This window comes from Cyprinus carpio, chromosome A1 (assembly GCF_018340385.1).
Source record: "Cyprinus carpio isolate SPL01 chromosome A1, ASM1834038v1, whole genome shotgun sequence".
Lineage (NCBI taxonomy): Eukaryota > Metazoa > Chordata > Actinopteri > Cypriniformes > Cyprinidae > Cyprinus > Cyprinus carpio.
The window spans coordinates 28,237,722-28,249,545 of NC_056572.1; the positions used below are offsets into that span (position 1 = coordinate 28,237,722).

General features: G+C 37.2%; 1 pseudogene; it reads left to right on the plus strand.

Moving 5' to 3' along the window:
- Positions 1 to 10,993, plus strand: part of LOC109095259 — a 40,648-nt pseudogene extending 29,655 nt beyond the window's left edge.
- Positions 10,994 to 11,824: the final 831 nt, after the last annotated feature.

An 11,824-nucleotide genomic window follows, 5' to 3' on the forward strand; every position in this document is an offset into this window, starting at 1 on the left:
AAGAATGCTTAGAATTTAGATCAGCCAGTGAGTAGTTAGTAAGTTTAACTTTCTAGTTTAAAGGTAAAAAAACAATGCGTGTAAAGGACTTTATTTTGTATGTTTTGCATTATAATCAGTGATCTTTAATTTATTTCTTTTTCTTTTCATCCTGCAGGAGTTTCTGAAGAAGGAGTTCAGTGAGGAGAATATTTTATTTTGGCAAGCATGTGAATATTTCAGTCATGTTCCTGAAACAGACAAGAAACAGGTATAAAGTCCACATATTTACCAGTTGAATTTAAATAATGTAAATTCAGTTTAATTAATTAGTTAATTTTTTTTTTTTACTTGGGTACTTGATCACAAAACATATTCTGGGAATTTTTTGAGACTGTTTATTTTTTTGTCTATTGCAGTTCATTTAGTGTAATAAATACAACCTTTGCGTGGACAGGATGAAATAAACATTGTTTTTCATCTTCCGTTTGATTGTGACCTTGTCGTAACTTTTGGCCCCCAGTTGTCCCAGAGGGCCCGAGAGATCTACAACAGCTTCCTGTCGAGTAAAGCCACCACACCCGTCAACATTGATAGTCAGGCTCAGTTGGCTGATGACATCCTCAACGCTCCAAGGCCAGACATGTTCAAAGAGCAGCAGCTACAGGTAAGACAGGAAGTTCTCATATTTGGATTCTTTACTGTAACCTTGGGGGTACAGCACTGTATTTCTGAATTAAAAGCTTTAGCATGGAATTAACAGAGCCAAAAACTTTCCCAAAGCACATCAGGCTGCGTTGGTGTCAGGCCCATCCTAGAGATTTTGAAATGTTGGAAAATCCATGCGCTTACATGCCTTAACCTGTCTTTTTATGTGGTTCTACTTGACGCCTTTCCCAGACCAGTTAATATACAATAGAACAATCAAATGATTTCAGTGATTGTATTTTTCATGACAACATGACAAAAAAAAAAAATCCCACATTCTGATCCCAGAAGGCTTTGTACTCCCCAACACGTTATTTTTACGGCATGTCTGTGAGGCGTTACCATCACAACACTGTCTTTGAGGACTGTAGGCAAGATGTGAAATAATAAAGTATTTTGAATTCAGCTCTATGATATCATAAGATCATGAATGTAGCATCCTTTAGACTCCAACCCCATGATAACTGTGAGGAAACCTGCGGGCAACCTTTGTGCTTGTAGCAGCAGAGAATGTGTTCTTATAAAGTGTCTTTTAAGGCGGAGAATCACGTAGCAGCATTTAGAGGCTCCTGTCTGGCTGTCACCTCCTTATCCAAGATCTCTGTCAATCAGAGTCACATCAACATTATGTTGGCCACATTTTCAATGTCAGATAACTGTAGCTGTTCAGTGGTGTAATGCATAACCCCCGCAATCCAGGTCCTTCCTTTTTTCCACCCCATTTTTTTATTTTTCTGGATTTGTCATTTTAAAACGGGGAATCTGGTGCCATAAAAATGGTGACGTTTTTAATTAAGCTTGCATTTTGTTCAGGAAGATATTTTATTGTTTTTGAAATAAGTCTGTTATGATGAACAAGACTGCATTTATTTGATTAATAATATTATTAAATATTATTAATGCTTTCTATTTTATTGTAAAATGTAGTTTATTCATGTGATTGCAAAGCTGAATTTTCAGCAGCCATTATTCCAGTCTTCAGTGTCACATGACCCTTCAGAAATACTTGTTGAAAGCAGTTTATTTTTTGATAAATAGAATTTTTTAATGAATGAAAAGTTGAAAAGAACAGCATTTATTTGAAACTGAAATCTTTTGTTACACTGTATATGTTTTCACTGTCATTTCAGATTAAATTTAATACATACTTGCTTAATAAAAGTATTAATTTCTTTAAAAAGGAAAAGAAAAAAAGACTGATCTCCTTTCAACTTGAATGGAAGTGTATATCATTGCAGCTGATAAGACCCACATTGGTGGTCATCAACATACAGTATGTTGTTGATAAGGATGCTGGTGCCCCCACTGGTTTGCTTAAGCAGCTTTACCAGCAAGATTAATGCTAGTTGACAAACATAAAAAATATGGATATGCTAGACCAGTATCGAGATTTGTGCCATGGCTTGTGTCTTGTAAGCAGCTGGCTTTACAGTGCACCTCTTCTTTTTTTCCCTCAATAGATCTTTAACCTGATGAAGTTTGACAGTTACACCCGCTTCCTAAAGTCCTACCTGTATCAAGAATGTATGCTTGCAGAGGTGGAGGGCCGTCCTCTTCCAGACCCCTACCAGGTCCCCAGTAGTCCCACGTCCAAACATAGCACAAGCTCTGACCGCTCTAACCTCTCTACACCTAAAAAGGTAACACAAACACATTTGTGTTTACTTTATATCTTATGCCCTTCATTTGAATGATGAAAGTCAGTTGTCAGTTGACACAATGACTTCCTTTGAAACATAATCACAAAATCAAACAAATTGTGAAGCACATTAAAGAATGATACCCCCAGTTATCTCTCAGTGGAAGGTTTAGTAACACCTTTAGTAGTTTATGTACATTCATATGTGATTATGTATGAACATTTATCAATTATGAATTTATGACCTTTGTAACTATTGAAATATGATCTCTTCAGCATTGCAGAATGTAATAATGTTTAAAAATGTTATTTGGAAGTTTTACCATCATTTCGCGAAAATGTCTCACTTTTAATTGCCCTTTAAAGTAATTTGTGACCTATGTATGTGGGAAAGCTTAACACCTTCAAGTATTTAAATGCAATTATCTTGTTGCATTTAAGGTGTGAGACTGAAGCTATTGTCAGCATTATCTTCTCGTTTACATAGCCAAGTGTTAATATAGTTATCACAGAAGCTTTCAAAAGAAGAGAGACAGTCATCTCAGTTAACATCCCACCATGCTTTCCAGTCAGATCTAATTTAACTCTCTAAATTCCTGACTGGCTGTGCATCTCATTTTTATTCTGCATATCAGTGGTTCATGTCAGTGGAGTTTTTATTGTTTTTTATTTTATTGTCTGTTACCTTGGATCTTTGTGTAACACCTTTGTGTTTGAGTGTGGAAAATAATTGAACATTTTTTGAAGGTGCAGGACGACAAGAAGAGTAAATCGGGAAGGTCACTAAATGAAGACAGCAAAGATGAACATAGCGATAAAAATTTAGCGTTTTTCTTCTCCTGGTCCAGAAATAGAAGTTTCGGAAAAGGATCTAAGAAGAAGGACCTTGGAGACTACAGTGAGTGGGGGACATCAGTGCTGATTCTGTTAAATTATTGTTCTGCAGTTTAGCTTCATTTAGTTTCTTTGTATTTGCTGTGCACTTACAATGCTCATAAAGTTTTATACTTTTCATGTCTGCATTTTTGTTTCTGTGCTTCTTGTCTTTCCTTGAATATTTCCTCTAGCATCTCCAATTCCCTGGATTTTCTAGTATGTTGGTTATAAATGATATTTGTCTTTCACCACAGGCTTTACTGGTAGTAACGGACGGAGAGAATCACAGGGCTCTTTGTCGTCTGGTGCAAGTTTGGAACTTGCAACCTCTGGTTCTGGAAAAAACGAGGTGAGTTGAATGTGTCTGACTCAAGTTGATGGTAATCTGTCTAGGATTATTAGGATTTTGTCATAATTATCAAATATAGTATATTGTATTAAGTCAACCCAGTCAATTAATAATGATGATTAGGGATATGCCGGTATCAAATTTTGAAATGAAATATTTGAAACTAAAGGTTGCGATTAATTGTTAATGCTTTTATTATGTTATACGGTATTATCATGATATTGAAATTTAGTTTTAAAAAAAGTGTTGTCATAATACAGTATAAAAGGTTTAATAACTTTTTTCTTATAACAAAATAACTGAACATTTAAATACTATTTTTTATACAGAAAAATGTATAAAGTTAAAAATTTTACACTGATTAAAGTTCAAAAGAACTATAAATACCAATAGGTATCACTTTACAATAAGACCTCATTAGTTAACCTTAGTTAATGCATTAACATTCACAATGAGCAAAAGCTACATTTGCTATTGAAGTTATTAATCTTTTTAAAAAAAATACAACTACATAACACAGTTGCAACTTTTGATTTTAACAATGCGTTATTAAATATTGGAATTACCTAAGATTAGTGAATGTTAGAATAATTTTTCATTGGCAGTTTGTTAACTGAATTGACTAATGTTAACTAATGAAACCCTAATGTAAAGTGTGACCGAGCAATAAAGAATCAAAACACTTTCAAACAATGTCTAGGGCATGTTGTAGTCCAGAATAAACATAAAAAAAAGTCTGAAAATAACCCAAGTATAAATATTTATGTATTTGGTGCTCTGATGAACACCATAGACAATACAAAAATCTGAATGGCTATTTAACATTTTAGAAAGTAGCGCAGCTGCTTTATTTATGGGGATTCCAGGGTAACGGCTGCATTTTCTGCAGTTTAGCGCCATCTGCTGTCAGAGAGTGAATGTGCGCTTTCATTCAGCTCGTCTCTCACGTGTTCCGCCATGCGCTTCTCATCCGTGCTTGTTTACATCAGACTTCACACGTCTTTCAAGCAGCATACATAGGTGTTGTGCATTGTGACCAGTTGATGGGAAAAGTTTTCCTAAAATGCATTCAAAATTCTGGATAATTTGTAATTAGGGGCTCAAGCATGCAGTTAGGATTAGGATTTTTTTTTTTTTTTTTTCTTCTTCTTCTCTCGGTAAAAACTGATTGTGCAGGCCAAACCGTAAGGCCTAGAAAGCTGAAACTTGGTCAGAAGGTAGTAGTCTGGCTCGCTACTCAGGTGCAAAGTCTCAGCCCAATCGGCCAATAGGGGGCGCTACAGCGCTACATTTTCAGAATCCTTGGGATTGTCACTGTGATTTAAATGTTTTTTTTCTGCAAATTTAACGTATTTTCTAAACCTACTTTTACCAACTAGTCCTAGTATTTTCACCCAATCGGAACCAAACCACTACAGAAATGTTTTTTGGACAGTGAATATCAATAATTATCAAAAAAAGTTGAAATTTCAACTCACTGTCGCAATGGGGCACTAAAATGTCAAAAGTCGAGGACCAGTTTACGCTAAAGGCTATAACTCATGATCGAAATGAGATATCTTCCCCAAACTTGCTACACATGTGTATGAGCTAAAACTTTGGTCAAATAAAAAATGCGCAGCTCTGCCACTTGGTGGCACTATAGGAGGAAAAAAAAAACATTGGCATATCTCAAAAAAAAATGGCCGCCATTGGCCAATGAATTTTGAGCACCTATTTGACAAGGTTAATGGAGACGATCAGAACGAAACTCGGTGGGCCTGTTTCGACTCATGTCTCTAAAAGTCTGTAAGAATTTTGAAAGAAATTGGCCACTAGTTGGCGCTAATGAGTTTTATGGCTCAGTAATCATGTGGTGTTTTCAAATATCCACACAGTATGCATATCATTTGATAGATGTCCTCATAATGCACAACTTTGCCTCAAGAACCATTGCTGGAAATCAAATCATTCATTAATTATTCTCAAATATGTTAAAAACCTACTTTTGCGAACTAGTCCTACGTTTTTCACCTGATCGGAACCAAACCACTGCAGTAATATTCTCTGGACTCTCTAGATCAATAATTATTTTAAAAAAATGTAGAATTTTGTCCTTTGGTTATCTATAAATGGGTCATTTAGAAAAGGGGCATGGCCAAATATACTCAACGGCCTATAAAACCTAAATGAAAACTCAAAATTTTGACACTTGGTGAAAACATGTGTCAGATGACTCTTAACAAGCATGCAAAGAGTCACGGAGATCCATAGGTGGCTCTATAACAGTTAAAAAGTCTTCAAAAACACAATATTTCAATTATAACAGAATTAAATTGTACAAAAAAAAGGTTCACATATTCACACATAAACTACATCTTCATATCATAAAATAGATCTCCTCATGCTGAACAACTTTGCCTCTGGGACCAATGTTGTCAATAAAACTGTTAATTAAATATTCAAGATTATTTAAAAAAGCTTCTTTTGCAAACTAGTCCAAGGTTTTTTGCCTGATCAGAACCAAACCAGTGCAGAAATATTCCCTGGACACCGAATATCAATAATTATCAAAACAAAAGTTGAACTTTCAACTCACGGTCGCAAAGGTCGCCATAAGGTTCGAAAGAGGCGTGGCCAATTTTACTGAAATGGCTATAACTCTTGAATGGAATGAGATATCTTCACAGAAATCGGAAGATATGTGTATGAGCTAAATCTTTGGTCAAATAAAAAAAAATTGCAAAGCTCTCCCACTTGGTGGCAGAAAAAACTGAAACTGAAAAAACAAGAATTATCAAAAAAAAAAAAAAAAAGTGAATTTTGTCCTTTGGTTACTTATAAGGGGGTCATTTAGAAAAGGGCCTATAAAAGCCTATAAAACCTGAACAAAAACTCAGAACTTTATGAAACTTGGTGAAAACATGTGACCGATGATTCTTAACAAGCATGCAAACTTTCATGGTGATCGGACTGTAGGTGGCGCTATAACAGTCATACATTTTAAAAATCATAATATTTCGTTGGTAAATTACCTCTATTTGACCAAAATGCTATTGATTAAGGGGGTTACAGCCATGTTAACACACAATCTTTATCCGTATGTGCTTAAATGCCTTAACTGCTTGAACCCCGATAAGTGCTGCTTGCAGGTATATTAAATAATCTTATTCTCGGTATTTTGAAGTGCCTATGATAACAATATCGTGCATATTCATTCGCGTGATGTATCGTATTACCAAATACTGGCACATGTCTAATGATGATGGTCATATTATTAATACATTTTTATTTGTAGTAGAATTATTTGTTTTTAAGAATATATCCTCTAATTATGAGTATTATCTCCAATTTAATATAGCTGAATTGAATATTTTTGTGTTCATTTAATTTGTTTGTATTGCTTATTCCTTTGTAATCCTTTGTCTGACAGGGTGAGGTGTCGCGTAACTCCATGTCGTTGTCTGAGCGTGCCGTGCGTCACTGTAACATTAACCTTCCGGATGGTTCATGCAGCTCAGTACCCATCAGGCCTGGCGTCTCCATCAGAGAGGTGCTCTTAGGCTTGTGTGAGAAGCTCTGCATTAATCTGGCTGCTGTGGATCTGTTCTTAGTAGGAGGAGAAAAGGTAACATGTCTATCATAGTGCAGTTCAGATCTCCATGTGTAGTTTGTCGGTTAGTGTTAACTGTGTTTTGTGGATAAAAAACTATACTATTATAGTAACCAGTAATTAAGGTACCTTCAGTTTTGCTTTTGCTTTTAATTTTGGCCTGTCCACCTTGAAAGGTTACAAGGTGGTTTCAGTATGTGTGTGTTTGTGCTGAGTGTTGCATTTATGTGTGTGTGTGTGTGTGTGTGCACGCATCTGTATCATTTGATACTGTAATGCTGTAATAGACTATAATAGCATGTATTGTCCTTGTGTAAAGCCTTTAGTGTTGGACCAGGACTGCATGACACTGTGCTCCAGAGATCTGCGGCTGGAGAAACGTACACTATTCCGGTACACGCCAGTTTATGTTTTTATCTCTATCCATTCATTCATCTTTTCATCTATCATTTTTGTCCGTGTTTATTAGGGGTGCACGATAAATATAAGCCAATAATTAATGAGCATCTCATCAGTAAAGCCGGTTCTCTAATCAGCGTTAAATTCCATCAGGTGCGTGAACCGGCTTCACTGACGAGATGCGCATTAATTATCGGCCGATATTTATCATGCACCCCTAGTCTTTATGTATTAATCAGGCCTCTTTTTCTTTTATACTTTTTAAACTTAACTGAAGTCTTTCATTATCATTTTGTAAAGTTTATTTTTCTTAACTTCTCTCTTTCTTCATCTCCCCCTCATAGACTGGATCTGGTGCCCATAAACCGTTCTGTTGGGCTGAAAGCAAAACCCACCAAGCCAGTTACAGAAGTGCTGAGGCCGGTGGTGGCCAAATATGGCCTGAACTTAGGAGACCTGGTGGCCAGGATAGTGAGTCAGCATATGCTTATTTTATTTAAATATATTGAATATATTGGCATGCATCTTAGAAATGTTTTGTGCACAATATTGTATTCAAAAATTCTCACCGAAAACATGATGACGATGTGTTTGTGGGTTAAAAATCATGTTGGGTTATCAGGTTTCTCACAGTAGCGTAGTAAGTATGTTTCCATCATCTTGCTTGTTTAGCTTGTTTGGTTTTGTAGCACATTGCTATATGGAATATGGGCAACTGTAACATAAAATGTGAAATGTATGCATTTTGTGATTTTATGAAATGATGACTACTACTAAGTAGATGTGTTGTTTTTTGTGTGGGTAGAGTGGAGAGAAAGAGCCGCTGGATCTTGGGCTTCCTATATCTAATCTAGATGGACTGAGGGTGGTTCTGGAAGCAGGAGACCACGTTCCAGGAAAAGGCAAGATGCACGCACACATAACAGGACAGACATCATTCTTTGATTTCACACACTGTGAAACACTATCATGAAGGCCAGACAATTTTATTTCCTAAATGTGGATTTTATAATTATCTAGATCTGCAATTCCCCTGATAGCTATATAAACAATTATGTATCTGTTAGGTCCCTTTTAAAATAGAAATACACATTAGTATACTTTTAAAAAGAGTACTTATTGCAGAAATAATACTTTAAAAGTATATACTTAAGTGCAAACTAAATGTAATGTTTTGGATATTTAATTGTGTGTTAACTGCAATTAAATTAAAATATATTATTGTTTAATTTTATAATAAATACATTTTTTAAAAACTGGATTTTTAAATATGCTTACAAGTGTGCTGCTGAATATACTGATGAGCATTTATGGTAAACTAAAATATACTTTAATGTAATTTCTTTTATTTACATATATTTGTAATTACACTTTTGTAATGATGAAGGTGCAATTGCGTACATTTAAAATTTATTGACTTTAAATGTAATACGGAATAACACACTACAGTAAAAATTATAGTCAAGTAATACTCATGCACTTTGCATTATGAAAGTAAAATGGGTTATGTATGCCTTGTTGTCTTAAACATAGTTGCTTTCTTTTAAAGCTTGAACAGAACAAGTTAACTTTCTCCCTCTCTGAACAGACAAACAAAAGCTGGTCTCATCTAAAAGTCATGGTCCACCTCTGTCTACGCGAAAGCCAGTCAGCCACAGTAAGACCTTGATCTCCAAGATCATACATTTTTCATCCCCTTCTCTCTCTTTCTTTTCTTTCTTTGTATTTTTTGGCCTTTGTGTGGGGGAGTCTGTGCATGGCTGGCTTCCCTATTCTTTTCTCTGGTCTGAAGGCTGTGTGTATCTCTGCATTTCTGGGCCTGTGGATGATCTAACCCCACTTCTCGGATCACAGCAACCCACCTCTTGACCACTTCCTTTCCTTCAACACACCACAATGTTGTGAGGTGATAGCAGACTCTGTCCGCCAAGAGTTCCTTGGTTCAAGGGTTCTTCCCTTGTACAGACACTTTCATCTTAATAGTTGCTGGTAGCTGTGTGATATGTTGAGAGAAATGGTTGAAAAATAAGAAAGTGGAGCGTGGATGTTTATTGATTTTGGGCTTGTGGTGGCATGCTGTGCTGGTGGTGGTTTTTTTCTGCAGTAACATGCTGTGCTGAATGGAGATTGACTTTAGTATGCTTGCACAAGTAGAGTGAGTATGAACACTAGCTTTAGTGATAGTGATTAGAGGCCCACCTAGTACCCCCTATGAGACCCCAGTAGTTTTTAGCCCTGCGCCCCAGAGAAAGCCTTGCAGAAGAGGCGGTTCTCATCCACGCACCCTTAATGTGCCCCATTCTCATTGTCGCTACCCAGGGGGGGGACAAAGCGGCAGGAAAGGCTTCATCTGTGAAAACCAGGGCCCCAGGTGGAAAAGCGCAAACAGAAAAAGCTTAATATAGATGAAGCTGAAGGTAAAATACTATTCCCCTTTCACTTTCTTGAATAATCTATCTTTCTTTTAACCTAGTTAGGCGGTGAAGTTGTTCTTGGCTACATCTTCTGCTAACCAATCTCTGTAGCAACACTGGCTGATGTAGCTAATGCTAACGCAAGCACACTTTGCAACTGCAGTAAATCTGTTGCTGATGTCTTGCGAGAATGCTTTCTATCTAACGCTCTTTGTAACATGTCAGATGTGCTTTTTACTTTCCAACAAATAAAACAGTTTAAAATTGTATTTGTTGTTCAACCAGAATTCTTCGAGCTCATATCCAAAGCACAGAGCAACAGAGCTGACGACCAGCGGGGTTTGCTGAACAAATCCAACCTTGTCCTTCCGGACTTCCTGCGCCCTCGACATGGAAGCAGACAGCCGCAACCTCAGCTCCACCCCTGTCTCCCACAAGAACCCCGGCCCCGATCCAAGGAGAACGGTTCCGCACTCAGTGCCAGCCACCAATCGCAGAGCTTAGATTCAGCGGTGGAAGGCACAGCGCCTAGACGTGCCCTGCTGCCTCCCAATAATCCTCTCAGAAACGCAGCAGGCCGAAATCCACCACCATTTAGTTCCTCACTATCCCCAATACCACACTCGCAAAAAGGGGGCTCGTCCGGGATCACACCACTGGAGGAGTGACGGAGGGGTCCAGGCACTGGAGGAAGAGGAGAGCAGCACGGACCTGACATTTGTCGCCGAAGGCGACATCACAAGCCCTAACAGCTCTCTCCTTCACCATTCCCCTATGCCTCTCCTTCCTTCCCCAGACCGACTGCACCTCCTGAGAGAGGACACTTTCCAGGACAGCTGGGCTCAATCAGGTACCTCTCCTGTGTGAACAAACTACACTCGCATGTGTTATCCTCACCTCTCTCTGGTCCCTCCTGAAGATGTGTGTGATTTCTGAGTGCTTTGGATTTGCTGTGTGCCTCATCGTAAGCCCTATCCCAAACCCTGGCAAAACCACATCCTTCCCATGTACATTTGACACCCTTTAAGCACTTTAATGAAGAAATCGAAAAAGAGACTTCTACCTACAATGCATTTGACAGTTTATTTTCCCCTGAAAGTATTTTAAAACAACTAGCCACACACAGTCTTGACAATCATTGACCTTCACAGCTTTTATTCCACTGAGAGAAACAATAAAATTATTCTAGCCAGTCGGACTGATCTGAGGTTAGTAGTGAACTGAACTGATCTTCCTCGTTTTCTGCATAAATCTGCTCTCTGGCTGATCACATGATGGCCTTAAAAGGAGCCACAACCGACTGAACTAAACGTGATAGTTATTCGACATTAAATATAAATCTACAAACCAGATGTGGAGTGTTTGAAGTGACAAACACCCTTGTTTATGGCATGAATATATTAATCTGTTTAAAAAAAAAGTTGTTCAAATGATGTGAATACAAAAAAATGGACTAAAAACGTAAACGGCCACAATCAGTTACGACAAAGGCCTCACCTTACCTCTCAATGGTTACCAGTAGTGTGCCTTCCATGAACCTGTCCATGAAACATAAATATTGACAAAGAGTATTCAGTAACTTCTCATGACCTCACATTTCTATATTTAAATCTTAAATTGAGACCTCAGAGTGTTTTTTTTTTTTTTTTCATTTTTCCATCGTATTCTTACGTAAATGCAATTCAACAATGTGTAGCTACGCAGATCACTTCCTGTTTACCACCATGACATCACTTCCATGTTTTTTAAGCTACAGTATCATATGTTACTTATGTAATTGTGTAATATAATCCTAAAAAAAGGATTAATTTATCCAGGATGAAACTTCAGTATATCTTCATGAATGATAAAATACTAAATGTGTACAT